At 39.8% G+C, this 26946-nt stretch overlaps 1 pseudogene; it reads left to right on the forward strand.

Moving 5' to 3' along the window:
* Window positions 1-13188: 13188 nt before the first annotated feature.
* LOC112627025 overlaps window positions 13189-26946 on the forward strand; it is an 81988-nt pseudogene continuing 68230 nt past the window's right edge.

Consider the following 26946-nt stretch of genomic DNA (forward strand, 5'->3'; position numbering starts at 1 on the left):
AGCACCCCCGGGCTTCTCCTGTCCTAACTAGCAGGGAAATGTGGGAGGGAGAGCCTGATCACACTACTGGTAGATGTACTTCCAACAAGGACTTCGGAAAAATTACCTCAATTTTCAGTTATTGAGTGCCATTCTGGACGTAGTGGACTTTTAAACTTTTTCTCTTATTGGTTACCTGAAACACGAAAGAATAAAGAGCAGAGCAATAAGCAAACGAAGTAATGTTATAGAGGATAGTAATTTTATTTGCAAAATAGCAGTTTTGGCATAGGAAAATGAGTCAATCTTAGTTCACTCAGATAATTATCGTCACATGCATAGCAAATGCCAGTGTGTCCTCTCAGTTTCTCTTCATCAAGAATATGAGTTCCGTGACACTTGCCTCCAGACAATAAAACAAGAAAGAGAAAAATATATATAGGTTTCAGTCTGTGGAATTTAAATTAAAAATTCAAAATTGGAAAGACCACCAAATCCTTTTTCATTAGCACAAGCATATTTTTATCTTCTTTAGTTTTGACCACATAATATATAATTACAATATCTCTTAAGTGTGTTGTTTTGCATTTTCTGTATGGCAAGGGTGAGTAGCTCTCTATAAGTGTGCTAGCTATGTATGTGTTTGTGTCTGTAAAACACCATATTAGGAATGCTTTTTACATTGTAAATTACTACAGCGTTCTTAAATTATTTTAAAATGAATAGGTAAAAACAAAATTTTAAGTTAGGTAAATTCATATAGTGAATTTTGGTTTTATTTTACTTAATCATGGCCAAGAAATAGAATTGATACGTATTGCCAAAGGTCAATACTGTTTCAAGTTAGTCTACAAATTTAGTGACCCTGTTTTCCAAACCAAAATCTAGACACACCATTTGACATTAGAAAAAAAATTTGAATCTGAAGTGACCTGGAAAATCCAGAACATAGGATTACCAGCCTATGAAGTGATTATTAAGAAAGTTATATGTCAATTTCAACGTAGTTTAAATAAAAGAAGGTAAAACTTGTTAGAATGTATACCACGTGTGACTTTTAGAAACTGTAATGTTAAACTACTCACATGGTTCCTATTTAAGGAACATTGGTTTTGCAACTTTCTGTATTTACATTTTCTTGCTCAAGTTAGGAGTCCAAGATTAAAGAACACCACCACCAACAACAAAAAAGACCAATTTGTAACTGTTTCAAATACTCTGGTCATCTTAACATTATACAATTATGATCATGCTTAAAGTTTGAAATATTAAAAGTCTTTTTTTGAGACGGACTCTCGCTCTGTTGCCCAGGCTGGAGTGCAGTGGTGCTATCTCGGCTCACTGCAACCTCTGCCTCCCAGGTTCAAGCAAGTCTCGTGCCTCGGCTTCCCAAGTAGTTGGAATCGCAGGCGCCCGCTGCCATACCTGGCTAATTTTTGTATTTTTAATAGAGATGGTTTTTCGCCATGTCGGCCAGGCTGGTCTCAAACTCCTGGCCTCAGGTCATCCGCCCACCCCGGCCTCCCAGTGTGCTGGGATTATAGGCATGACCCACAGTGCTCACCCTAGTTTTCATTGTTGTTTTTGTTTTTGTTTTGTTTTGTTTTTTGAGGCAGAGTCTTGCTGTGCTGTCCAGGTTGGGTGCAGTGGCACGATCTTGGCTCACTGCACTCTCTGCCTCCTGAGTTCAAGCGATTCTCCTGTCTCAGCCTCCTGAGTAGCTGGGACTACAGGCACTTGCCACCACACCTGGCTCATTTTTGTATTTTTGGTAGAGACGGGGTTTCACCATTTTGGCCAGGCTGGTCTCAAACTCCTGACCTCAAGTGATCCGCCTGCCTCGGCCTCCCAAAGTGCTGGGATTACAGACGTGAGACACTGCGCCGGGTCGCCTCAGGGTTTTTTTTGTTTTGTTCTGTTTTGTTTTTAAGGTTATAACAAAAGGTTAATGAAAGGCAAATCCCTGCTTGCCAATTTGTCTAATGTGTATTATTATCATATTAATAGAAACTTGTACCAATTTGTATTTCAGACAAATGGAGCTTCTTATATCTAAAATGTTAAAACAATAAAACTGTCATTCTTCAAATAATGTCATCCCTTGACCCTTGCAAATTAAAATACAAATTATGTTCTTACACTACTAAAATTTCTTTACAATTTCCTACCTAACTAAATAACTTATCTCTTCCTTCTCTTTCCATGTTAATTAAACCTCTCACTTTACCATTTTCAAACACTTTATTCTACCCTTTCATCACAACTTCCTCTCATTCACAGTCTTTTATCCCCTCATCTTTACCCAACTATCAAAACAGCTTTTCAGTTGCCTTCCTGCCTTTAGAGTGCTGACCCTTTGTTAGTTTCTACTTTTCACAACCGCATCGTCTTTTCTCAACTGCTCTTTTGTCAACTGAAAATTGAGAACAGCTTTTCTCTACATAAATCGAATGGTGCCCTGTGATATAATGACTCAAAGTTTATGTGATAGTTTAACTTCAGCCTCTTACTCTAGAAAATTTTACCTGTGATTGATTAATTATAGGTATCAATTTATTGCCAGCTTATATGGGATCAGGATCAGTAAGTACATATGTCCATGTAGTCAAAAGAATATGTAAACCTTTGAAACATTTTATGTAATATGGCATGTCTTCTCAGAAAAAATAGCCTTTTCTCCCTGCTTGAAACAATTCCAATACAGTTTTAAGAGGTGTCAGAGAGGCATTCTATGGCTTTCCATCTATAAGTAAATATCTTTTCTCCTAAGATGAGCTGATGTAACCCACATTTTAGTTGTGAATTCCCAACCCTGATTTTTTTGTATGTTTTTTAAAATAGTAAACTTCCTAGAAAGTAATATATTTTCTTTTACCGGAAGAGGAAGAAAGTACTTTAGTAGAGTTTCAAATTTTAACAGTTCCTGTTTCCCACTATGCTCTGAAAATTTGTAGGGCGGTTTATGAATACCCTCTGATTTTAGAATCTGTGGGCGAAGGCATCTGTTTTAGTTACAGAGTTTATTTCCATGCCCTTAATAGGAGATGGCAGTCTTCAATGGGGTGTTCATACATTGGTCATGAGATATGTCTTTTTCAATGAAAAGACATCTATGAGATAGAAAACCTTTGCAGGAAAGAGAGTAAAAGCCAGATTTTATTTTTAATTGGCTTACATTAGGTAATAACTTCCTTTTAAATGCCCTCTTTTTGATTACCAAAATACCACTGTTAATTCAAATAAAGTCAGATTGAAAAATAGGTTAAAAGATATCTCTCTATATAAAAGAAATATCATAATTCCTAGTAGGTAGTACATAGTCATGAAGAAACTAACCAGCAAAGAGTCAACGTAATGATAAGAATGAAAGAGTTGCAGGGAAACAGAATTTATCCAGTGACTCTCCAAAATCATCCCACTTCCTCCATTTACACAGCAGATACCGGGTACCATTGAGTTGTATATGGCCTGTAATAAAACCGTCTTTTATTATCAGTAATGTTCTGAACAGAAGCAAAGTAGTTAAACAGTCTCAAGGGTGGGAACATGTGTGTTTGGCATCTTCAAGGCAAGGCTTGAAGACAATTTATTAGAGAAGTTTGAAAGTGGTAGAGTAAAGGAAACTAAAGAATTAGCCTTAGGAAAACTATGGTAGATAGCCATGGGAAATGATCTCAGAACTACCTCCTGCTCTGATTTTTACTGTGAATTCATTTATTTTCCAAACATGGTCAGAGGGATACAAATGTAATCCTAGATAGTGAAAGAGGATGCTAGAAAGTTTTCAGTTGGCTGCTGTTGAGGGCCCAGATAGAACAAAATTAGAGGAAATGGTAGTACAACTGTCTATACAAAATTTTTAAAATATTCAGAAAAGATGGTGATATTGTACCTTTGAAAAAATTATCTGGCTTAACCTGGGTTGGTTGGTTGATTGTTTCAAGCAGGAGTTAGAGAAAACAGGCTGGAAAAATATGCAGATCTGCAGAGAACTACAGGAAAGAATGTGGAGTAAAGGTTGTGCTGTACCTGTGCAGTTACTTAGAATGGAATGCTGTGGAAGCTGATTGCCATGGTAACCAATAATCTTTTTCCTGAATGGGGGAACAGAACAACCATGAGGAAAATGTTTTAAATGAGCTACCTTATTTTGTGACTGTTATGGTGCCAGCTAAAACAAAAACAACCCACAAGATATTTAGGACAGTCATTCCTATGGAAGGAAATGGCTTTATTTTCAGAGAGACAAGGCTGAGGCAGAAATTCTGGAGTATTTCAAAGAGAGATGGGGCTTTAAGATGGCAATTGCAAACTCTCTGAAGCAGAACATAATGGATAAATATTATGTTTATGGCTAAAGCAGGCAGAAGCAAGACCTAGAACCCGTGTTAAAATTTCTCCCAAGCATAAGAATCAGAAATAAATGAAGATTCTCAACACTTGAGAGTTTCAGCCAAAATATTTCATGAATTATTTATGAGGCTTTTCTTTTAATCTTGTTCTAAATTTTAATTTCTCTAAATATTAAATGGAAATGGTAAATGTTTCTGTATTATTTAGGGTTCTCTAGAGAAACAGAACCAATAGGGTATATATAGGGAGAATGATAGGCAGGTAGGTAGATGATTGACAGATACGTAGATAGATGTGAGATTTATTATGGGACGTGGCTCATGTGATTATGGAGGCCAAGAAATCAATGTCTGAAGCCGGAGAACTAGGGAAGCTGGCAGCATAATTCAGTCTCAGCCTACAAGGCCTGAGAACCAGGGAAACCAATGTTGTAACTCTCAGCTCAAGGTTGAAGGCCGGAGAACTTGGAGTTCTGATGTCCAAGAACAGGAGAAGACAGATACCCTAGCTCCAGAAGAGAGAGATAATTTGCCTTTCCTCTGACTTTTTGTTCTACCCAGGTACTCAGCAGATTGGACAGTGCCCACCTACATTGGCGAGGGTGGATTTTCTGTACTCAGTCCACAGATTCAAATGCCATTCTCTTCTAGAACCACCCTCAGACACACCCAGAAATAATGCTTTACCCACTACTTATGTATCTTTTAAGCCAGTCAAGTAGATACCCAAAATAAACCATCATATCTGTAGTCAATATTTATTCTATTATCATTATTATTATTTTGAGATAGAGTCTCGCTCTGTCGCCCAGGCTGGAGTACAGTGGCACGATCTCAGCTCACCACAGCCTCTGCCTCCCGGGTTCAAGCAGTTCTCTGTCTCAGCCTCCCTAGTAGCTGGGATTACAGGCACCCACCACCACGCCCAGCTAATTTTTGTATTTTTAGTGGAGACAGGGTTTTACCATCTTGGCCAGGCTGGTCTTGAACTGCTGACCTCAGGTGATCCACTCGCCTCGGCTCCCCAAAGTGCGGGGATTACAGGCGTGAGACACTGCACCCGGCCTATTCTATTATGTTTAATAACATCATATATTTTTATTGTATATATCAGCGGTCCCCAACCTTTTTGGCACCAGAGACCGCTTTTGTGGAAGACAATTTTTCCCCTCGGTAGGATGGGGGAGATGGTTTCAGGATGAAACCATTCCACCTCAGGTCATCAGGCGTTAGTTGGGCACTCATAGGAAGCGCACAACCTAGATCCCTTGAATGAATGAATGAATGAACTTGCATGTGCAGTTCACAATGGGGTTCATGCTGCTATGAGAAAGAACTCTGAACCGTCATGCTCCTAAGATTCACGCTGCTGATCAGACAGGAGGTGGGAGGTGGAGCTCAGGCAGTAATGCTCACTCATCTGCCACTCACCTCCTGCTGTGCTGCCTTGTTCCTCACAGGCCATGGACCCATATCAGTCTGTGGCCCAGGGGCTAGGGACCCCTAATATAAATGATGGCAATACATGATAAAAATATAGTTTTCCTATTTTGATTAGGTCATCTTCTAAAATCTCTTACACTTAGAATAAAATCCAAACTCCATGCCTCGACCTAAGAGGTACTGCATGGTCTGGCCCCTGCTCACCTCTCTTGCCTTGGTTTCCATTTCCCCCTCCATTGCTAGTGTGTGGGATGGTGCATTGTCAACTGCGTGAGCAAAAACTCCAGGTAATGGTGACTTAACCTATAAGGTCATTTTTTAATTTGCTTATTAAAAAGAAGTCTGGAGGTAGGTGGTCTTAACAGTTGATTTGGAAAGTCCAAGGTGTCATTAGAGTCTTTCCATCCTTTTATTTTGCTATCTTCATGTGTTTTCTTTTAAACCTGGATTGCTGTCCCTTTCTTTTTTAGAAGATTATTGTATTTCCAGGCATCACATTCAAAGAACACCCAAAACAGGAAGGGAGGGAAGGAGACTGAATTATTTTCTCTTTTATGGCTGCTTTTTTTTTTTTTTTTTTTTTTTAAAAAACCAGGGAGAAAACCTCTGAAGGGACCTCAAGAAAATTCCTTCTCATGTCTTGTTGGCCAGAACTAGATTACATGCTCATCCCTAAATCAGTGATTGATAGTTTGGAACTGGATTTTCAATGATTGGCTTAGACAAATGGCGGTTCATCCCTTGAGTCTGCCTATTGCGACTGAACCAAATTAAAACTCTCAGCATGGAAGAAAGGCCAGTGGCCATTGGGCAAGCAAACCACATATTTGCCACGCAGCCTGAAGCCACTCATATTCCTGCTGATCTTCAAGTATGACAAGCTTGCTCCAAAACCAGGGCCTTTGCACTTTTTTTGTTCCTTCTGCCTGGAACACGTGTGTCCAAAACCTTCACATAGTGTGCTCCTCCTCATCATTCAATTCTGTGCTCAAATTACATCTCTTGAAAAAGATCCTCTTTATAAAATATCTGTACATCCATAGCCATTAATCTTCCACTTAATTTGCTTTATTTTCTTCATAGCATATTCAACACTGTCTAAAATGGTATTATATATTAGTGTACTCGTAGAATAGAGCCTCATGAAGAGGAACTTTGCCTACCTTGTTTACTTTCCTGTCTGTAATAGCAAGACAATGTCTAGCACAGAGTGGGTGCTCAATAAATGATTATTGAATGAATGGATTTGCTAGGACTTTCGGTTATCCTTAGGTAGAAATTACTTAAGTCAGGGTTCTTTTTTTTTTTGAGACAGAGTCTTGCTCTTTAGCCAGGCTGGAATGAAGTGGCCTTATCTCAGCTCACTGCAACTTACGCACTCAGCTCACTGCAACTTCCGCCCCTCAGGTTCAAGCCCTTCTCCTGCCTCAGTCTCCTGAGTAGCTGGGATTACAGGCGCCTGCCGCCACGCCCAGCTAACTTTTTGTATTTTTAGTAGAGATGGGGTTTCACCATGTTGGCCAGGCTGGTCTCAAACTCGTGACCTCAGATGATTCACCCACGTCGGCCTCCCAAAGTTCTAGGATTACAGGCGTGAGCCACAGCACCCAGCCTAGTCAGGGTTCTTAACAAGTTAGCTAGAGCAAACAACAGCATCTGCTCTAACTAGAACACAGGGATTTGGTAGGGTGGTATACATAGCTCATAGAATCATTGGGAGGGCTGGGGAATCCTCACTCTGAAGTCCCTGGAACAAGAACTTGTAGGAAACAGAACATTCAAATTAGGTATTTTGAGTTGTGCTTAATAACAAATACTACTTTTTTTTTTTCCCCCAGAGGCAGGATCTCGCTGGGGGAGTGCAGTGGCATAATCACAGCTCACTGCAGCCTCAGCCTCCCAGGGTCAAGTGATCTTCCTGCCTTAGTCTCCCAAGTAGCTGGGACTACAGGCACATGCCAATACGGCAACTAATTTTTGTATTTTTTGTGGAGATGGGATCTCACTATATGCCCAGACTGGCTCAAATTCCTGGGCCCAAGCAGTCCTTCTGCCTCGGCCTCCCAAAGTGTTAGGATTACAGGTGTGAGCCGCTATGCCCAGCAAAATGCTACTCTTTACAAAGGTGGCACACAGTATAGGAAAACCATAAGAGAGAGGACAGTGGCTGGCATAGCAGCACAGACTATCCCCTCTGTGCCTGAAAGGACGGGAAGAAGGAGCAATGCATGGAACCTGGAGGCAGAGACGGCTGTGTGGAAAGCGTTGTCTGAAGTAGCTATATCCTTTGCTTAAAGGTCACAGCCAGCTCACAGAGACCCCACAATGAGGCAGCCCAGGAAATGAATAACTCAACTTTACTCTCCTTCCCACCCCACCCGCCATCTCCTGTTGCATTCCTCCTTCTAAAGCTGACATACAGGAAGCTGGGCAGAGGAGCCCAGTGATGTAGTCCACATCGTCCTGGGGCAAAGAGCAGGAAAAAGAAGGCTCAAAGATGGATCTGGAGAGGCAAACTAAAGATACCCAGCCCAATTCCATTTAGCTATCAGATTAGCAGTTATATTAAAGTTTGGCATGTGGGAAAACAAGCACTACCACACAGTAGGAGTATAAATTGGTATATCCTTGAAGACATATATAAATTTTGACACAGCAGTTCCACTTTAAGGTATTTATCCTACAGATACTCTTTTTCAAGTGTTCAAATAAACGTAGATTTTTTTGTATTGCTTTAAAATGAAAAAAGGGAGAAGAGACAACCTGTATGTCTATCAATAGAGGACTAGTACAATCATATAATAAAATACTATGCAGCTATTTAAAAGAATGAGGTAGATCTATAGTTCTGATACGGAAAGATGCCTAATACAGAAAAAAATTCTGGATGGATATAATAAACTGAATTGTGGTTAACTTGAGAGAGTGCGATTGTAAATTTGAAATTTAAAGAGGAGAGGAGGATTTTAAAAAAGATTTCTGTAACACCATTTGTATTGTTTGCATTTTTTATCATGATTATATATTATTGTAATAATACAAAACCAAACCATATTATTTTGAAAATATTAAAAATACACAAATATGTTTAAAATTCAATTGCGGGAGGACAGAATGAGACGTTAATATACTCTTAATTGTCCTATCTTCCTCTCCTTTATATCTTTTTTGTTAGAAAATACTGTAAGTTGGCTGGGCACGGTGGCTTACACCTGTAATCCCAGCACTTTGGGAGACCAAGGCGGGCGGATCACCTGAGGTCAGGAGTTCGAGATCAGCCTGATCAACATGGAGAAATCCTGTCTCTATTGCAACTCGAATAGCGGGATACCCTGTTGCTGAAAAGTCAATTCTATGAGGCTGCTAAGCAGTTTTACAGTTGTATGCTAGAAGGGAAAGGAAGTGTTGTATAAAACAGAATTTGGTCAACCTTTGTATTCATTGTGGGTCCTTAGACCATACCTGAGTTTATGCTAATGAAATTACTCAACACAGGGGTAGGCCATACCAGAAATACCAGGCCTGTGATTAGAGGATGAGGGCTTTGAGTAAGACATTATTAGCCCAGCCTCTGAGAAGGAGGAAGGGGCTAGGGATTGAGTTCAGTTACATGGCCAGTGAATCAATCCATGATCCCTATTTAAAGAACCACCAATAAAACTCCAGACGCTGAGGCTCAGGTGGACTTCCCTAGTTAGTAGTCATACATTTGTGTGCCAGGAAAGTGTCCTGAGGACACGGAAGCTTCACATTTGGGATCCTCCCAGACCTTACCCTATATATCTTTTTAGTTGTCTGTTCCTGATTTGTGTCCTTTTTTTTTCTTTTTGATACACAATCTAACTCTGTCACAGGACTGGAGTGCAGTGGCACGATCTCAGCTCACTGCAACTTCCCCTCCCGGGTTCAAGTGATTCTCCTGCCTCAGCCTCCCGAGAAACTGCGTCTACAGGCACGTGCCACCATGCCCAGCTAATTTTTGTATTTTTAGTAGAGACGGGATTTCACCCTGTTGGCCAGGATGGCCTCCATCTCCTGACCTCATGATCCACCTGCCTCGGCCTCCCAAAGCACTGGGGTTACAGGCATGAGCCATTGCGCCTGGCCTTGTGTCCTTTATAATAAAACTATAATCATAAGTATAGCACTTTCCTCAGTTCTATGAATTATTCTAGCAAGTTATTTAATGGGAGGGGATGGTGGGAACCCCTGAGTTTGTAGCCAGTTGATCAGAAACGTAAGTAACCTGGAAACTCCTGATCTTGTGGCTGGTATGTGAAGTGAGGTCAGTCTTGTGGGATACTGTGCCATTAGCCTGTGAAAGTTACCTAACTCCAAATAGTTAGCATGATAATTGCACTGCAGAAGGAAAAACCACATACCTCCTCAGAACCCAAGAGGCAATGAGAAACTGTCTCATGACACCCTCCTGAAAGATAGGAAGGCAAGTGAGAAATGACCTTGAAGGAACTCCTCCCAGGCCTCCCATGGTCTCATGTTCCAGGAGGATCACAAGATATTCTGCCAAAATTTATGTCAGCTACAGTTAAGGCTTGCATGAAAAAAGGTCTGGAAATATGTTTGCCAAAGTAATGGGCTGGGCACAATGGCTCATGCCTGTAATCCTGGCACTTTGAGAGGCCAAGGCAGGAGGACTGCTTGAGTCCAGGAGTTCAAGACAAACCTGGCCAACACAGAGAGACCCTGTCTCTACAATAAATAAAAAATAAATTAGCTGGATGTAGTGTTGAGCACCTATATAGTTCTAGCTACTCAGGAGGCTGAGACGGGAGGATTGCTTGAGCTCAGGAGTTCAAGACTGCGGTGAGCTATGATCATGCCACTGCGCCCCATATTGGGCAGCAAAGCAGGATCACATCTCTAAAAACAAAAAAAAACAAAGTGATGGCAGTTGTCACTGGGTCATGGAATCCGAAGACTTTGGCTTGCTTTTTGCTACTTTTCTTCATTATACTTTATAGAGACAATTTAGGGTGTGGTTAAGTATAGACTCTGGGGACATCCTGCCTAGGTTTGAATTTCAGCTCTGTCATTTAGTAACTTCATGTTCTTGATACTGATCCACTAACCTGCCCTTTCATTGCAAGGGCTCAGCCAACTCCAGTCTCTCCTAGGGGTGCATTCACCTCTTTTATTAATACCTTCTTCATCTACAAGAACGTCATGTGGAACTGTCATTTTCCTTCCTGAAATGAAGATTTAATATGTCCATGATAATGCCCTAATTTATCATCTTTGTTTTTCCATTAAATTTTAAATAACCCAATGAACAACAAGAAAAAAAAAAATTCTAGCTTGCCATGATTGGTTTCTTGGCAAACAAAGACTTCAAGCAAATTACTTAGCCTCTTGATGCCTAAGCTTTCTTATTTGTAAAATGGAGAATAAATAATAGTCCTTACCTCATACAGTTGTGAGGATTAAGTGAATGAAAACAAAACCCTTGGAACAGTGCCTGGTACACAAAAAGCACTCATATATGTTAGCTATTTTTAAGACTTTTATGTGTTATTTGATTTGTATACAGTGACTACATGTCACTGTAAACCCAATTAAAACATACAAAAATATCAAATTTTCAGTTTATGTCTCATTTACGTTTTTCACTTCACAACTAGACGAATTAGCCACTTTTTTTCTTTTTTTTTTTTTTGAGACAGAGTTTTGCTCTTATTGCCCAGGCTGGAGTGCGGTGGCACAATCTTGGCTCACTGCAGCCTCCGCCTCCTGGGTTCAGGCAATTCTCCTGCCTCACCCTCCTGAGTAGCTGGGATTACAGGCACGTGCCACCACACCCAGCTAATTTTTTTGTAATTTTAGTAGAGACTGGGTTTCATCATGTTGCCCAGGCTGGTCTTGACCTCCTGACCTCAGGTGATCCACCTGCGTTGGTCTCCCAAAGTGCAGGGATTACAGGCGTGAGCTACCGCGCCCAGCCAATTAGCCACATTTTTGCTTATCATCCTAACATTTCATAGTCGCCGTGTAGAGAAATGGGATAAGTTTAAGCTAGAGAAAGCATTTGAAAACTGAGATGAATATCTTAGATGAATATATACATAAAACTTTACTTAAAATTCTTTCACTACCACCTCCAAAATAAACCAAAGTTAACATTTTAGTCTTATGTGTATTTAAAGGAAGTGCATTAAAATGTTCATTATATTTTATCTCTGGTTAATGAAATTTTGTATACTTTTTCTTTATACATTTATACATATTGTAAATTCTTTCAAGTGAGCATGTATTACTTTTTGGAATCAGAAAAAAATGTTATTTTTAAAGATAAAATTATTTTTATCAGAGTTCTTTTTGAACTGTGCAAAGAGAGAAACATAAAATATTTGAGATTCCAGTAACATGAGAGATTACTTTTGAAACATTCTGAAATTATATTTTCTATTGGTTTTTAACAAGATTTACAACCTACTCAAAATGCAGTAGAGTGGGCATCACAAAGCAAATTTATTTGAAAGCACCAGAACCAGTACATGAATAGTCATGACATTCAGCAACATGTCCCTATTGAAAAACGATTTTAGAATCTATAATGTTGGTTGTTGTACTAACAGGGTAAGCTACATGTAGAATAAAATGAAAAATAAAAGTAGTGATTAAAGATGATTAGAGATTAAAAAAGAGAAAATATTTTAATGAAACTGCCCTTTGTAATGTTAATACTAATCACACTCAAATACAAACATGAACTTTGAGAATAGCAGTAAATTCTTATATAGGGCTATTAAGAACATGAATTTTGGAATCAGATGGATTTTGAGTTTGAGTCCTCTTGGCCCAGCCAGGTAGCACGGGATGTGTTATTTAAACACATCATCTCTAAGCCTCAGTCTCCCAGATTCTAAGATGTGAATAATGATAGTACCTGAAGGATTTGTTGTAATAATTAAATGAAATATTTACTAAACAAATGCTTAGTAAATGCACTCTTTACATATGAAAGACAGAGTCTCGCTCTGACACCCAGGCTGGAGTGCAGTGACGCAAGCTCGGCTCACTGCAAGCTCTGCCTCCTGGGTTCACGCCATTCTCCTCCCTCAGCCTCCCGAGTAGCTGGGACCACAGGCACCCACCACCATGCCTGGCTAAGTTTTTGTATTTTTAGTAGAGACGAGGTTTCACTGCATTAGCCAGGATGGTCTTGATCTTCTCACCTCGTGATACGCCCGCCTCGGCCTCCCAAAGTGCTGGGATTACAGGTGTGAGCCACCACGCCCAGACTTCTGTTTCTCTTACTGATGTGAAAATTAGTTGCATTTTTTTCTATTCCTTGTATTACCTTACAATCAGCTACTTAAGAGGAACTATAAAATGAAAAGGGAACATTAGACTATGTAAGAATTAGGGAAACTGGCTCTCTCTTCCACCACCCAAGATGCCAAAAGGAACAAAGGCCAAGGGGAAGAAGGTGGCTCCAGCCCCTGCTGTCATGAAGAATCAGGAGTCCAAGAAAGTGGTGAATCCCTTGTTTGAGAAAAGGCCTAAAAATTTTGGCATTGGACAGGACATCCAGCCCAAAAGAGACCTCACCTGCTTTGTGAAATGGCCCCGCTGTATCACGTTGCCGTGGCAGAGAGCCATCCTCTATAAGCAGCTGGAAGTGCCTCCTGCGATTAACCAGTTCTTTCAGGCTCTGAACCACCAAACAGCTACTTAGCTGCTTAAGCCGGCCCACAAGTACAGGACAGAGACAAAGCAAGGAGAAGAAGCAGAGGCTGTTGGCCTGACTCAGAAGAAAGCTGCCGGCAAAGGGGATGTCCCCATTAAGAGACTACCTGACCTTTGAGCAGGAGTTAAGACCGTCACACCTGGGTGGAGAACAGGAAAGCTCAGCTGCTGGTGATTGCACACAACGTGTGGCACACAACGTCTGGTTGTCTTCCTGCCTGCCCTGTATTGTAAAATGGGAGTCCCTTACTACATTATCAAGAGGGAAGCAAGACTGGGACGTCTAGTCCACAGGAAGAACTGGATCATTGTCACCTTCACACAAGTTGATGTGGAAGACAAAGGAGCTTTGGCTAAGCTGGTGGAAGCTATCAGGACCAATTACAACAACATATATGATGAGATCTGAGACAATGTCCTGGGTCCCAAGTCTGTGGCTCACATTGCCAAGCTCAAAAAGGCAAAGGCTAAAGAACTTGCATCAAACTGGGTTGAATGTACACTGTTGAGTTTTCTATATATAAAAATAATTAAAGTAATGCAAATTTTCCTTTAAAAAAAAGAATTAGGGAAACCAACTTCAAATTTCTGAAATGTATTCTTTTAAAGCATCTGAAACCTGTGTGTTTTTTACACAGAGGCATACATACCAACTCTGTGATATTATCCAGTGTAAAAGGAAAGCAAAACAGAGACCCTAGCATACAAACAGAAAATATTTTTTACTTCATGTTCAGTGATCTCTGAATCCTTCTGAACTAAGCTACATTTTGGTCTTTTTCATCTATAAACAGGAGTGCAGATTATCATTGACTTGGTATTGGGATAAACTCCTGGCCTTTTAAGAATGCCTTTTCTTGGCTGGGCGCGGTGGCTCAAGCCTATAATCCCACCACTTTGGGAGGCCGAGACGGGCAGATCACGAGGTCAGGAGATCGAGACCATCCTGGCTAACACGGTGAAACTCCATCTCTACTAAAATTACAAAAAAATTAGCTGGGTGTGGTGGCGGGAGCCTGTAGTCCCAGCTACTCAGTAGGCTGAGGCAAGAGAACGGTGTGAACTAGGGAGGTGGAGCTTGCAGTGAGCCCAGTTCATGCCACTGCTCTCCAGCCTGGGTGACAGAGAGAGACTCCGTTTCAAAACAAAACAAAACAAAAAAAGAATGCCTTTTCTTGCACAAAGGCTCATGTCACCCTTCAAAGGCCTTAGGAAATCTCAATCAAAGTTGGCCTTCAAAACTTGCCCATGAGTTAACTGAGCTCGTACATTAGGGTACCTAACTACAATTTTTAGCTAAACCTCCACAAGGCATTTACCCTTAAGGGAAAAGTCTGTCTTCATAGTTCTTCTGCCCTGCCCAAAACCTACTTTAGAATGAACACTGAGGCTTCAGTTACATGGAGCTTTCCTTTTGCTCATGGCACTCCCTTAACTAACAGCATCTCCCTGCGATCCCTTTATTTAAAAGGGGAATCAACACTCCTGGACATTTAGTGTAAAAGAATGGAAGCTGCTACCTTTCTGTCTACTTACCCGAACTTCAGAGTTTTCCTATTTTCCTGTCATTTCCGCCATTGCTATTGTAGGCATTCTCTACTTAGAAGAAGTCACATCATCTATGACCCTGGGTATGCTGGCCTCCAGATTGCTTACACAAATTTTAAATATATTTGTCCCAGCAGAGGGATCTTTGAAACCCTGCTCTTTAGGCTTCTCCAAATTAGAATGTATTTATTGATTCATATACTCTTTCTTCATTGTAAACCAGCTCCCATCCCTATATATATATAAATTTTTTTTTTTTGAGACAAGGTCTGGCTCTATTGCCCAGGCTGGAGTGCAGTGACACAATCTTGCCTCACTGCCACCTCTGCCTCCCAGGCTCAAGCCATCCTCCCACCTCAGCCTCCCCAATAGCTGAGACTACAGGCGTGCACCACCATGCCTGGCCAATTTTTGTATTTTTTGTACAGACAGGTTTTTGCCATGTTGGCCAGACTTGTCTGAAACTTGTGGGCTCAAGCGATCTGCCTGCCTCGGCCTCTCAAAATACTGGGATTACGGGTGTAAACCACTGCACTTGTCTCATGTATTTTATTAAAGTGCTGCCAATCCAAGGAAACCCAATTTTAAAAAATTCTTATTTAAGGGAGGCTGAGGCAGGAGAATCGCTTGAACCCGGGAGCTGGAGGTTGCAGTGAGCCGAGACTGTGCCATTGCACTCCAGCCTGGGTGACAGAGCAGGACTGCGTCTCGAAAGAAAAAACAAACAAAAACTTATTTAAGAATAGGAAATGTCTCTGCATATAAAGATTTTTGAGAAGTCTTATGTCTGTAAATCGTATTTGCTGGTTTCCCCTTTGCCACAATAGTCATTATTTCCCTAAAGAGCTCACAATATTTATACATGAACTTCCCTTATAAGCTATGGTGCCTTTTCCCCAGTAGGTTATTTTTACGTTTTTCAGTGATCCTACCATTTAATTACAGATTCAACTAGTTTGTCCAGTATAGTGTGATATTCACTATGTGTATGTTTCCACAGCTATGCTTGCAACTCATCTTTCAGATAGAATTCAGATAGGCAATTCATCAGTCCCCTGGGAAGTTTGCCATAACAGGGTACATAACTTTGCTAGCAATTGCACAACTTTACCCTTGATATTCTTTAAAATCCTAGGTAGAACAAATTCTGTTGATTTATCTCTTTCTGGTGTGTTAGCTAGGTCCTGGGCATTTCCTACTATTTATTCATAAGAAAAATACCACCTTATATTTGTATAGTGCTTTATGCTTTCCAGTTATTTTCAGCTTTTCACTGGGTACAATAATATCAATTTCTGTGAATCAAAAGGTAATTATTTTCCCTACAAACCTAAAACTGCTCTAAAAAGTGAAATCTAGCTGGGTGCGGTGGCTCACACCTGTAATCCCAACACTTTTGGGAGGCCAAGGCAGGTGGATCACCTGAGGTCAGGAGTTTGAGACCAGCCTGGCCAACATGGTGAAACTCTGTCTCTACTGAAAATAAAAAATTAGCCAGGCGTGGTGGTGGGCGCCTGTAATCCCAGCTACTCGGGAGGCTGAGGCAGAAGAATTGCTTGAACCCGGGAGGTGGAGGTTGCAGTGAGCCAAGATTGTGAGATTGCACCACTGCACTCCAGTCTGGATGACAGAGCAAGACTTCATCTCAAAAAAAAAAAAATTATATGCCAAGCATTATGCTAATGTATATTTCCTCACTCAACCCATAACAACACTAATGGGATAGGTATTCTGTATTCATGCCATCTTTATAGGGAAGGAAAAGGAAACTGAGCAGGAATTTGTCATTTACCTAAAATCCACCTGCATTCGAACCTAAATCTGCCTAATTCCAAACCTTTGCCCTTAACCTCTATGCCCTTTTGCCATTTAATTAGAACTAAATCAAGCATTTCTAGAACTATAGGTAGCTGGATTAGGATGCAGACTATCTGCATTCTGGTCTGGCTCTGCCACAACCATTTGATCAAGGGCAGGTGAATTAACTGGTGAGGACCTGTTTCTTTATATGTTAAATGAGATAATAGATTACAAGACTTTAATATTTTCTATTCTGTGATTTTATTTATGTAAATATTCACTAACCACCATGTTATGAATAGGCACAAAACCAAAGTAAAAGATGTTAAATTTAAATTTAAAATAAATTTTAACAGAAGGTACATGTTTGTTTTATTGTTTTACTTTACAGCCAAAAGCAAACCAAAACACCAGAGATGCTCATTTAAGCAGCAGGGCCCTAACTTTTGAGTGTGATGGCAGTTATGTCTGTAAATTAATTTTATTCATTGCTGTGTTGGATAGACATATATGTTCACTTCCTGCAAAAATTGAAACTGAATGTTAACAGTATGTAATTTATTTATTCAGCATGTATTCAGAGAGATTTAATGAAGAAATTAACACCGTGTCAGATGGGATGGGGCAGATCAATGTCCTATAATTGTGTGGCCTAAATTTGGCTAAGTTAGATTTAGTTTTTCCCAGAAAATTTTAGGGTTGCCAGGCTTTTCTTATTCTGTACATAATGATCCAGCCTTTTCTTGCCCCTGTTTATAATGGAAACCTTCTATGCTGGTTGTTTTGCCAATGCTGCCCAGTCCTTCCCTTTCCTCTCCACCTGCATCTCTTCTTCCCCCTTCTCTGCCCTGGACTGTGCCTCAGAAGGCTGAAATGTGCTAACTGTGTCTCCATAAGTCTTTTTGAATTGAAACACACAGGAGATCTGAGAGTGCAAAGTCGGCATGTCTTCCCTGCCCCCACTTTGGCACCCTGTCTCTCACAGTAGCCGCATCACTCCCCAACCACACTGGTCTTCTTCCCCAGCTCCAGTTTCTACTGGGCCCTGCTAACTACTCTATTTTCTTTGTTTCTACAGCCCCAGGGGAAAGTGGTTTTCCCTCTGAAGGTGGTCCCTGGGTATCGCACCGTATTTTGTCTCTTCTTAACCTTGCTTATGTATGTTTGAGTAGTCTTTTCATTAAAGTCTCTTCATTTGAACCATCTAGGATGAATTTTGTTTCTTCCCCAGGATCCCAACTGATTCACTATCCCTTACCTAAAACTCATTGAATTGGAATTTAAGCACCTTATCCCAAAGATGACATTGACTTCAATCAATGAGTACATATTGAGCGTCTTGATGTGCTTAAGGGTATACCAAGAGCTATGACAGGTACAAGAGTCATTTGAGGCTAGCCCAAGTGTGGTGGTGTCTACAACAAATTGATCACAATCAGTGGCAGATTTCTTTGTTTCTTTTCTACTCCCATTGCTTCACATGACTAGCCTTAAGAAAAAGAGTCATTTGTGTGGTGTTCTTGCCCTTGAGAAGTTTATACTTTAGTTAGGAAGTCCACAATCAACACATTAAACTATTAAAATGTAACACAGGACTTTAAATCTTAAATTAGGTAGCTCATAGGACTAGCCAGGTGAAAGCAGATAAAATTGTCATAGGAAATGCTAACTTTCCATGCCCAGTTAATTTTTTTGTATTTTTAGTAGAGACAGGATTTTACCATGATGGCCAAGTTGGTTTCAAACTCCTGACCTCAAGTGATCCTCCTGCCTCGGCCTCCCAAAATGCTAGGATTACAGATGTGAGCTACCACGTCTGGCTGTGTATTTTTTTTTTTTTTTAAAGGAAGGAAGAACAGAAGTCAAAGAAAACAGAAGAACAAGTCAGAGGAGCCAATTTGGGAGATTTTAAGCTTTTCTTTTCTTTTTTTTTCTTTTCTTTTTGAGACAAGATCTCGCTCTTTTGCCCAGGCTGAAGTGCCTGCATTTTAAAATTATCTGAATTGGAATTTTTTAATTTATCAGACTTATGAAATATATTATTGTGAACTAGAAAGTATTAGTGAAAGCTGGGCATGGCAGTTCACGCCTACAATCCCAGCACTTTGGGAAGCCATGGCAGGAGGATAGCTTGAGGCCCGGAGTTTGAGACCAGCCTGGGCAATATAGCAAGACTCTTGTCTCTACAAAGAAAAAAAAAAAGTATTAGAGAAATTTCAACCAATTGTGGAATATTTATGCTCAAAATATCCTGAGTCAGTGAAATGTGTCCAAAGGTACATGCTGTATAAATATCATGAGGGCTAGTAGGTCATTCTTGTGTACAGAAGGGGAATTTGTTTGTCAAACAAGAAGAACAGGGCATTTGCCATTGATCAATCTGGAACTATCTACCATTCCCATACACTACTTGAGTAAGAAACTGATCAACTGATGACTCTTATTTTCAATGGGAGTATTTTGATAGGCCCAGAGATATGTATTAAAACCCAAGCTTGTTAGTCAGTGTGTCTCCCCATTTGAATCAGAGAGAAGGCCCTAGGGATGTGAGAATGGGCAAGGCATATGCTACACTCTGGTGTCTAATTGATTATTGTAACCCAATAAACATGTTACTGTTTTAAAAGCTTGGTTTCAAGAGTACAAATTTGATAGAAGTTGGGAATGGAAAGACATCAGAATGTGCAGAAAGGTGTTGAGTTATCTCTGCCTGTGTACCGACAACAGTGGGGCTCTCTGTCGTAGGAGGGAAGCCTTTATGTGGTGTGACTTGGGGGTTTGCTCTCAAAACTTGATTAGAATTCAGATAGGTCAGACAGAAGGATTTGAAGGACAGCAACAATATAAGGAAAGGCAGAGAGATGAGAATGAGCTAGGTATTACACACAGGACACTGAAGAGACCAGACAGTGAAGACTTGACAGCCAAGAACAATTTGAGCAATACAAAGTATTATTGGACAGATGGGATAAGGACAGATCAACTTCCTATAATTCTACTGATGGAAAAGAACAGAGCATCAGAATTTCAAAGTCCTAGCAATGTAATTTCTCTGTAAGTAATACAACTCATTTTAAAACATTGATGTAGCCACTCTGTAGGATCATGGTTGCTTAGAAATTGCTATCATATTCAAGCAGAGCTTGAAGTGGACTGGATCTCTGCTATGGTTTGAAAATGTGTCCTCTCCAAAACTCATGTTGAAACTTAATCCCCAGTGTGGCAATGTTGAGAAGCCTTTAAGAGGTGATTGTGTCCTGAGGGCTCTGCTCTCATGAATGGATTAATGGGTTATCCAGGGTGTGGGACATGTGGCTTTATAAGAAGAGGAAAAGAGACCTGAGTTAGCACACTCAAACCCCTCACCATGTGATGCTCTGTGTCTCCTTGGGACTCTGCAGAGGGTCCCTACCAACAAGAAGGCTCTCACCAGATGTGGCCCCTCAACTTTGGACTGCTTAGGCTCCGTAACTATAAGAAACAAATTCTTTTTCTTTATAAATTACTCCGTTTCAGATATTCTGTTATAAACAACTTATATAATCTCATAGGATTTCAGATCTGGGAACTGATTTTGAGTTCCTGTACATGTTAGAGTAGATGTAGGGAGAGAGGAAATTCAGAAGTGCATTCTCAGCTAAACTGAGGGTATGGATAGATTTACTAATGAGACAAAGTAAATTTGCAGCTATGGAAACAATAGTGTCATTCAAGATTGCTTCCTTTCTCAAAGTGGGAGGCAATAGGACAATGATTTTCTCTTCGTGTATAGGAGCCTACTTCCTACCAGGAATGGGGGAAATGAGAGAAGCATCACCATTTATTACGCGCCCAATCATTACAGGCACTGTTTAAAGAAAGGATCATAGGGATACAGAAATAATAACGGGTGGGGATAGAAATTTCCAAGGTCTTAGCAGGCACTGTCCTGTTGGTGCTACATTTCTGTGAACTTTTTTTTTTTTCCCACCTTTACCCTCTGTTCTTCCAATTCTAAACAACAAAAAGCGACACTGAAACTCACCAACCTTTAACAACTACTGCAAATACTTGGTTTTGGAGTAGCAATTACTGGAGCACTTACCTGAAAAATGCCTGCTGAGCCTAATCTCTAAATATCAGAGAATTAAATAAAATGCTTGAAAACTGAAAAGTAATTTAGCAACATCAGTTATTGAAGTGATGCAGAAGTGTTTTTTTCACATTAAGTTACCAATATGATACTACAATCCCATCATGACAGTGGACTTGACCCCTTGAGTTAGCAGAACAAAGGACTTTATATAACTATTTTAGGCAGTAAAAATTTCCAACTCAGCACCATTTTTTTCCTATAAACCTGTCCTGCATACATCACATTGATGTGAGAGTCAGATGAGATAATTATGTGAAGGTGCTTTGTAAACTGAAGAGCTATATAATGGTCAAGGAATCATTATTACTATCATTCAGTGAATCATGAAAGAACATGTTGGAAGGTCATTTGTAGGACAATATTCTTAAATTCTAGAAAAATGCAGTTATCTTTGAGAACTAAAGATATTGAAGAAAATTTTTGGAATATTTATTACACGTTTCGTAGGCTGGTAAGATGAACTGCTAAAGAATGAAATACATTAAAACAGTATGAGTTCATTAGTTTCCTTTTTAAAGCTTTAAAATACTGTGTTCCACATATATACAGGTATATTTAAAAGGATATTCACAGCAGCATTGGTATGACAAAACAACACAAAGAAACAAATAAAACTAATCTGGAAACAAATGTCCATCATTATGGATTTAAGTTATTTTATATATATGTATATATACATGAATACTATGTGACTAATGAAAAGAATGAAGTAGACTTTATAAGTACTAACATGGAAAGAGAGCCAAGAGATACAAGATGATAAACACTATGTGCAAAACAATATGTAATGTATGATGAGTGTGTTTCTAAGAGTTATATAACGGTCAAGAAATTTAAAACGTCTGTATAAGGATATGTGCTAGTAATCAGGAAAACATTCTTGACGAATATCTGCTATTTCTCTATTAACAACGGCTCTCCACATCACAAAAGTTTAACTTTCTATGATATTTCTGTAATGTTTTAACTTTTTATAACGAGCTTATGTTACTTTCATGAGCATAAAAAGTTAAGATTACAAACGATGAAAGACTCATGCTTCAAACAAAACCTAAACACATTAAAGAGCAGATATGATTGACTTGCAAAACTCTGGAAAGAAATATTGAAGATTTGAATTGTTAAGGCCAAATAAAGTTTAGTTCGACTTGCTGAGATTGATTTGGAATTGTAAGATTTGAAAAAATGCCTCCAAATATTGATCCCATTGCTGCAAAGCACCAGGCAATAAGTTCAAAATAGTGTTCAGAGTCTCCATGGGGCTAAAACAACTCTTCCTGCTAACATAAGCTGAAAAAAAGATGAGTTTTATCCCTTTGTAAGATGTTTAGCTTTTGTTCGTGACCAACAAATCAAAGGTCCACATGTTTGTTGATGCGCTCTAAGCCCCAGAGAGAAATCTACTAAAATGGCTAGAATGTAGGTTGAACAAGGTCAAGTTGGACTTGAACGAAAGATAGAACTGGTAATGACCAAGGCTAGCTTTGCTATTTGCTGTCAGAAGCAAAGCAGATGAGTGTGGATTGTCTGCAAAGGGAGATATTAAAAGATTCAGCCATTTCAAAAACAAATGATTACCTTCCCTTATTTTCCTGTGTTCATCCATTTCCATACCTGTTAAAAATGCCTGGTTGATGATTGAATGTATATATATATAGAGGGTGAAAGTGAGAGGAACTATGATGTTATTAAAATTGTAATGCTACAGACTGTCTAGCAACATGCAAAACAAATCTGATGCAGAAACATAAAATAATGAAATTTTATTTTGTTAGGATGGTGAGATTATGGGTGACTTTAAAAATTCCCCATTATTGGTCGGGTGCAGTGTCTGTAATCCCAGCACTTTGGGAGGCCAAGGCAGGTAGATCACTTGAGTTCAGGAGTTTGAGGCTAGCCTGGCCAACATGGGAAAACCCTGTCTCTACTAAAAATACAAAATTTAGACAGTCATGGTGGTGTGTGCCTGTAATCCCAGCTACTTGGGAGGCTGAGGCAGGAGAATTGCTTGAACCTGGGAGGTAGAGGCTGCAGTGAGCCAATATAGCACCACTGCACTCCAGCCTGGGCAACAGAGTGAGACCCCATCTCAAAAAATAAAATAAGACCGGGTGCCATGGCTTATGCCTATAATCCCAGCACTTTGGGAGGCCGAGGCGGGTGGATCACCTGAGGTTGGGAGTTCGAGACCAGCCTGACCAACAAGGAGAAAGCCCGTCTCTACTAAAAATACAAAATTAGCCAGGTGTGGTGGTGCATACCTGTAATCCCAGCTACTTGAGAGGCTGAGACAGGAGAATCACTTGAACGCGGGAGGTGGAGGTTGCAGCGAACCAAGATTGCACCATTGCACTCCAGCTTGGGCAACAAGAGCGAAACTTGGTCTCAAAATAAATAATAAAAAATAAAAATAAAAATAAATAAAATAAAATTATTGTTTTAAAATAGAGCAAGCCACACATTTAAAAACAGCACAAACTTTTTTTGAGACAAGATGACTCCATGAAAATAATAGCTTCCTTTTACATCTCAAAGGTTGTACATGAAGAAAAAAATTCTCCAATACTTCATTTGCAAAACCAGCTTGCTTCTAGATTAATTCTTAAAAATCTTTACAATTAGTTGTAAATGTAGCATAAGAAAAAAAATTGTACGCTAGGTGCAGTGGCTCACACCTGTAATCCCAACACTTTGGGAGGCCAAGGCTGGTGGATCACTTGAGCTCAGAGGTTCGAGACAAGCCTGGGCAACATGGTGAAACCCTGTCTCTACTAAATATACAAAAAATTAGCTGGGTATGGTGGCACATGCCTGTAGCCCCAGGTACTTGATAGGCTGAGGCTGGAGAATTGCTTGAACCCGGGAGGCAGAGGCTGCAGTAAGCCCAAATCATGCCACTGTACTCCAGCCTGGGCGACAGAGCAAGACACTGTCTCAAAAAAGAAAGAAAGAAGGAAGGAAGGAAAGGGGGAAGGAAGGAAGAAAGGAAGGAGAAAGAGAAAAAAAACTGTTCTTTTGACATCGTTTAACTAATCACTTCCGTTTGTTCAACAGACTCTGCAATATCCCATTATAGGCAAACATTCAAAATACAGTGAGCCTTTGAGAATTTGGAAGTTAGATTTCGTAAGTCCACTACATCCCTAGTGGTGTTATCTTACAGGAATATAGAGTAAATATGGATGGATTAAATAATATCCCCTTCTGGAAAAATAAAGATTAAAATAGAAAGCTCATATCCTCTATTAAATATTTACTACAAGTTCCTAAAAGCCCCCTAGGGAATCTGAGGTCCAGGATTCATAATGCTTATATTAAAAACATTGTGAACACCAGCATGTTTATAATTTAAATATATGAAAATATATTCTCTTAGAATGGCAAAATAAATTATAAATCTTGATCCAAAAAAATTTTAATTGAAAAGAGCTCTTATATTAAATACAGGAAGCCAGTTAGAAGTAACATAAGCTTAAGTTTTGTTTTAATTCAGGCCATGTAAATATGCTTAGTAGCAGAAATTACATAAATTTGGGATTTAAAAAAATTTATTGTTAATATTAGCTGCTCGGTGAATTACAGCATGTTAGAACCATGTTGGTTTTCAACTAATTTTAATCAAAGATTATGCAGTATAATTACTTTACTTTTATTCTTATAAAAAGCAGTGCTTAAGTGGTGAAATTTAAGTGTTACATAAATGTATCTGCTTCTATTTGTATAATTGAGCTGCAGTGCTGTGCTCCTTGTTCCACTAAAATCTGATGTGTGTATATTTGCTCATTTATTTTTCTTTTTATTTTTTGAGGTGGAGTATTCCTCTGTTGCCCAGGCGGGAAGCCAGTGGTGAGATCATGGCTCAATACAGCCTCTTCCTTCTGGGCTCAAAACAATCATCCTGCCTCAGCCTCCTGAGTAGTTGGGACTACAGGTGCATGCCACCATACCTGGCTAACTTTTGTGTTTTTTGTAGAGACGGGGTTTCGCTATGCTGCCCAGGCTGGTGTCGAACTTCTGGGCTCAAGAGATATGCCTGCATCAGCCTCCCAAAGTGCTGAGATTGTAGGTGTGAGCCACTGCATCTGCTTTACATAACTCTTTAAAACTTAGACTCAATAAGATTTAAGAATAAATGGTAAATAAATGTAATTTTAGAATAAATGGTAGATTTTAGAATAAATGGTAGAGGTTTTTTTGTTTGTTTGTTTTGTTTTTTGAGACAGTCTTGCTCTGTCACCCAGGCTGGAGTGCAGTGGCGTGATCTCGGCTCACTGCAACCTACGCCTCCTGGGTTCAAGCGATTCTCATACCTCAGCCTCTTGAGTAGCTTGGATTACAGGTGCGCGCCACTATGCCTGGCTAATTTTTGTATTTTTAGTAGGGATGGGGTTTCATCATGTTGGTCAGGCTGGTCTCGAACTCCTGACCTCGTGATCTGCCCACCTTGGCCTCCCAAAGTGCTGGGATTACAGGCGTGAGCCACCGTGCCCGGCTAAATGGTAGCGTTATTAATGTTAGAAGAATGGATTATAAATATTTCATGCAGTAAAGGCTACAGTTCTTTAGAATGAATACAGCTAAGTTATTCCATAGTTTTGCACCCAGAGTATTTCAAACAAGAAAAATTTTATGAGTAGCCATCAGTAATCATGTATTCCAGAAATTTCTCTCATGTTAAATCTGCCTGATAAATGGAATAAAAACACTTCAAATAAAAGAAATCCATTTAGTAACCCCATCACTTTGGGAGGCTGAGGCAGTCAGGTCACCTGAGGTCAGGAGTTTGAGACCAGCCTGGCCAACATGGTGAAACCCCGTCTCTACTAAAAATACAAAAATTAGCCGGGCATGGTGGTGGGCACCTATAATCCCAGCTACTCAGGAGGCTGAGGCAGGAGAATTGCTTGAATGCGGGAGGTGGAGGTTGCAGTGAGCCGAGATCACGCCACTGATACTCCAGCCTGGGCAACAGAGTGAGATTCCATCTCAAAAAAAAAAAGAAAGAAAAAGAAAAAAAGAAATCCATTTAAATATAAGAATTTTTCCTCAAATACAGTTCAACAAAAATTTGTTGACTTTATGACACAAATGCACACATTAGTAATACATAGATCCTATCCTCAGGCTTTCCTGTCAAGCATAGGTCATAAGTAAGACACACAAATAATTACAATGCACTGTGATAAATAAAATTATAGATATGTATATAAGCTTTAGCAGTAGCAGAAGTAATTAACTCCACAACTGAAGGCCTCACATCAGAGGTGATGTGTATACACTGGTTTTGAGGGACGACTGTGAATTTCACATGAAGATGAGAGGAAGCAGGAGTGCACCTTCCCTTCCTCCCTCCCTCCCTTCCTTCCTCCCTTCCTTCCTTCCTTCCTTCCTTCCTTCCTTCCTTCCTTCCTTCCTTTCTTTTTTGAGACGGGGTTTTGGTCTGTCACCCAGGCTAGAGTGCAGTGGCATGATCTCGGTTCACCGCAACCTCCACCTCCTGGATTCAAGCAATTCTCCAGCCTCAGCCTACCAAGTAGCTGGGACCACAGCCATGTGCCACCACACCTGGCTAATTTTGTATTTTTTGTAGAAATGAGATTTTGCCACGTTGCCCAGGCTGGTCTCAAAGTCTTGAGCTCAAAGCAATCCATTCATCTTGGCCTCCCAAAGTGCTAGGATTATACATATGAGTCACTGTGCCCCACCTCTTTGTCTTTCTTTATTCACAAAATAAAATGTATTGTAATTCCATAATCATTTTGGCAAATAACTAACAACTTAAAAGTCCTGAAAAAGTACAAATTGACTTAGTAAAAAGTCAAGTATTATACATAATTTTTATTAAATAAAATAGTCTTTAAATTCTACATACTTGCAGTCGCATCAAAAACATTGGCCAAAAATTAAAAAGGCACTTCTTAACTTGTAGACATGACACAGGGAAATAAAGGCACAGACTAGAGCCAGACTGCCTAGGGTTGA

This window comes from Theropithecus gelada, chromosome 6, assembly GCF_003255815.1.
Source record: "Theropithecus gelada isolate Dixy chromosome 6, Tgel_1.0, whole genome shotgun sequence".
Taxonomy (NCBI): Eukaryota; Metazoa; Chordata; class Mammalia; order Primates; family Cercopithecidae; genus Theropithecus; species Theropithecus gelada.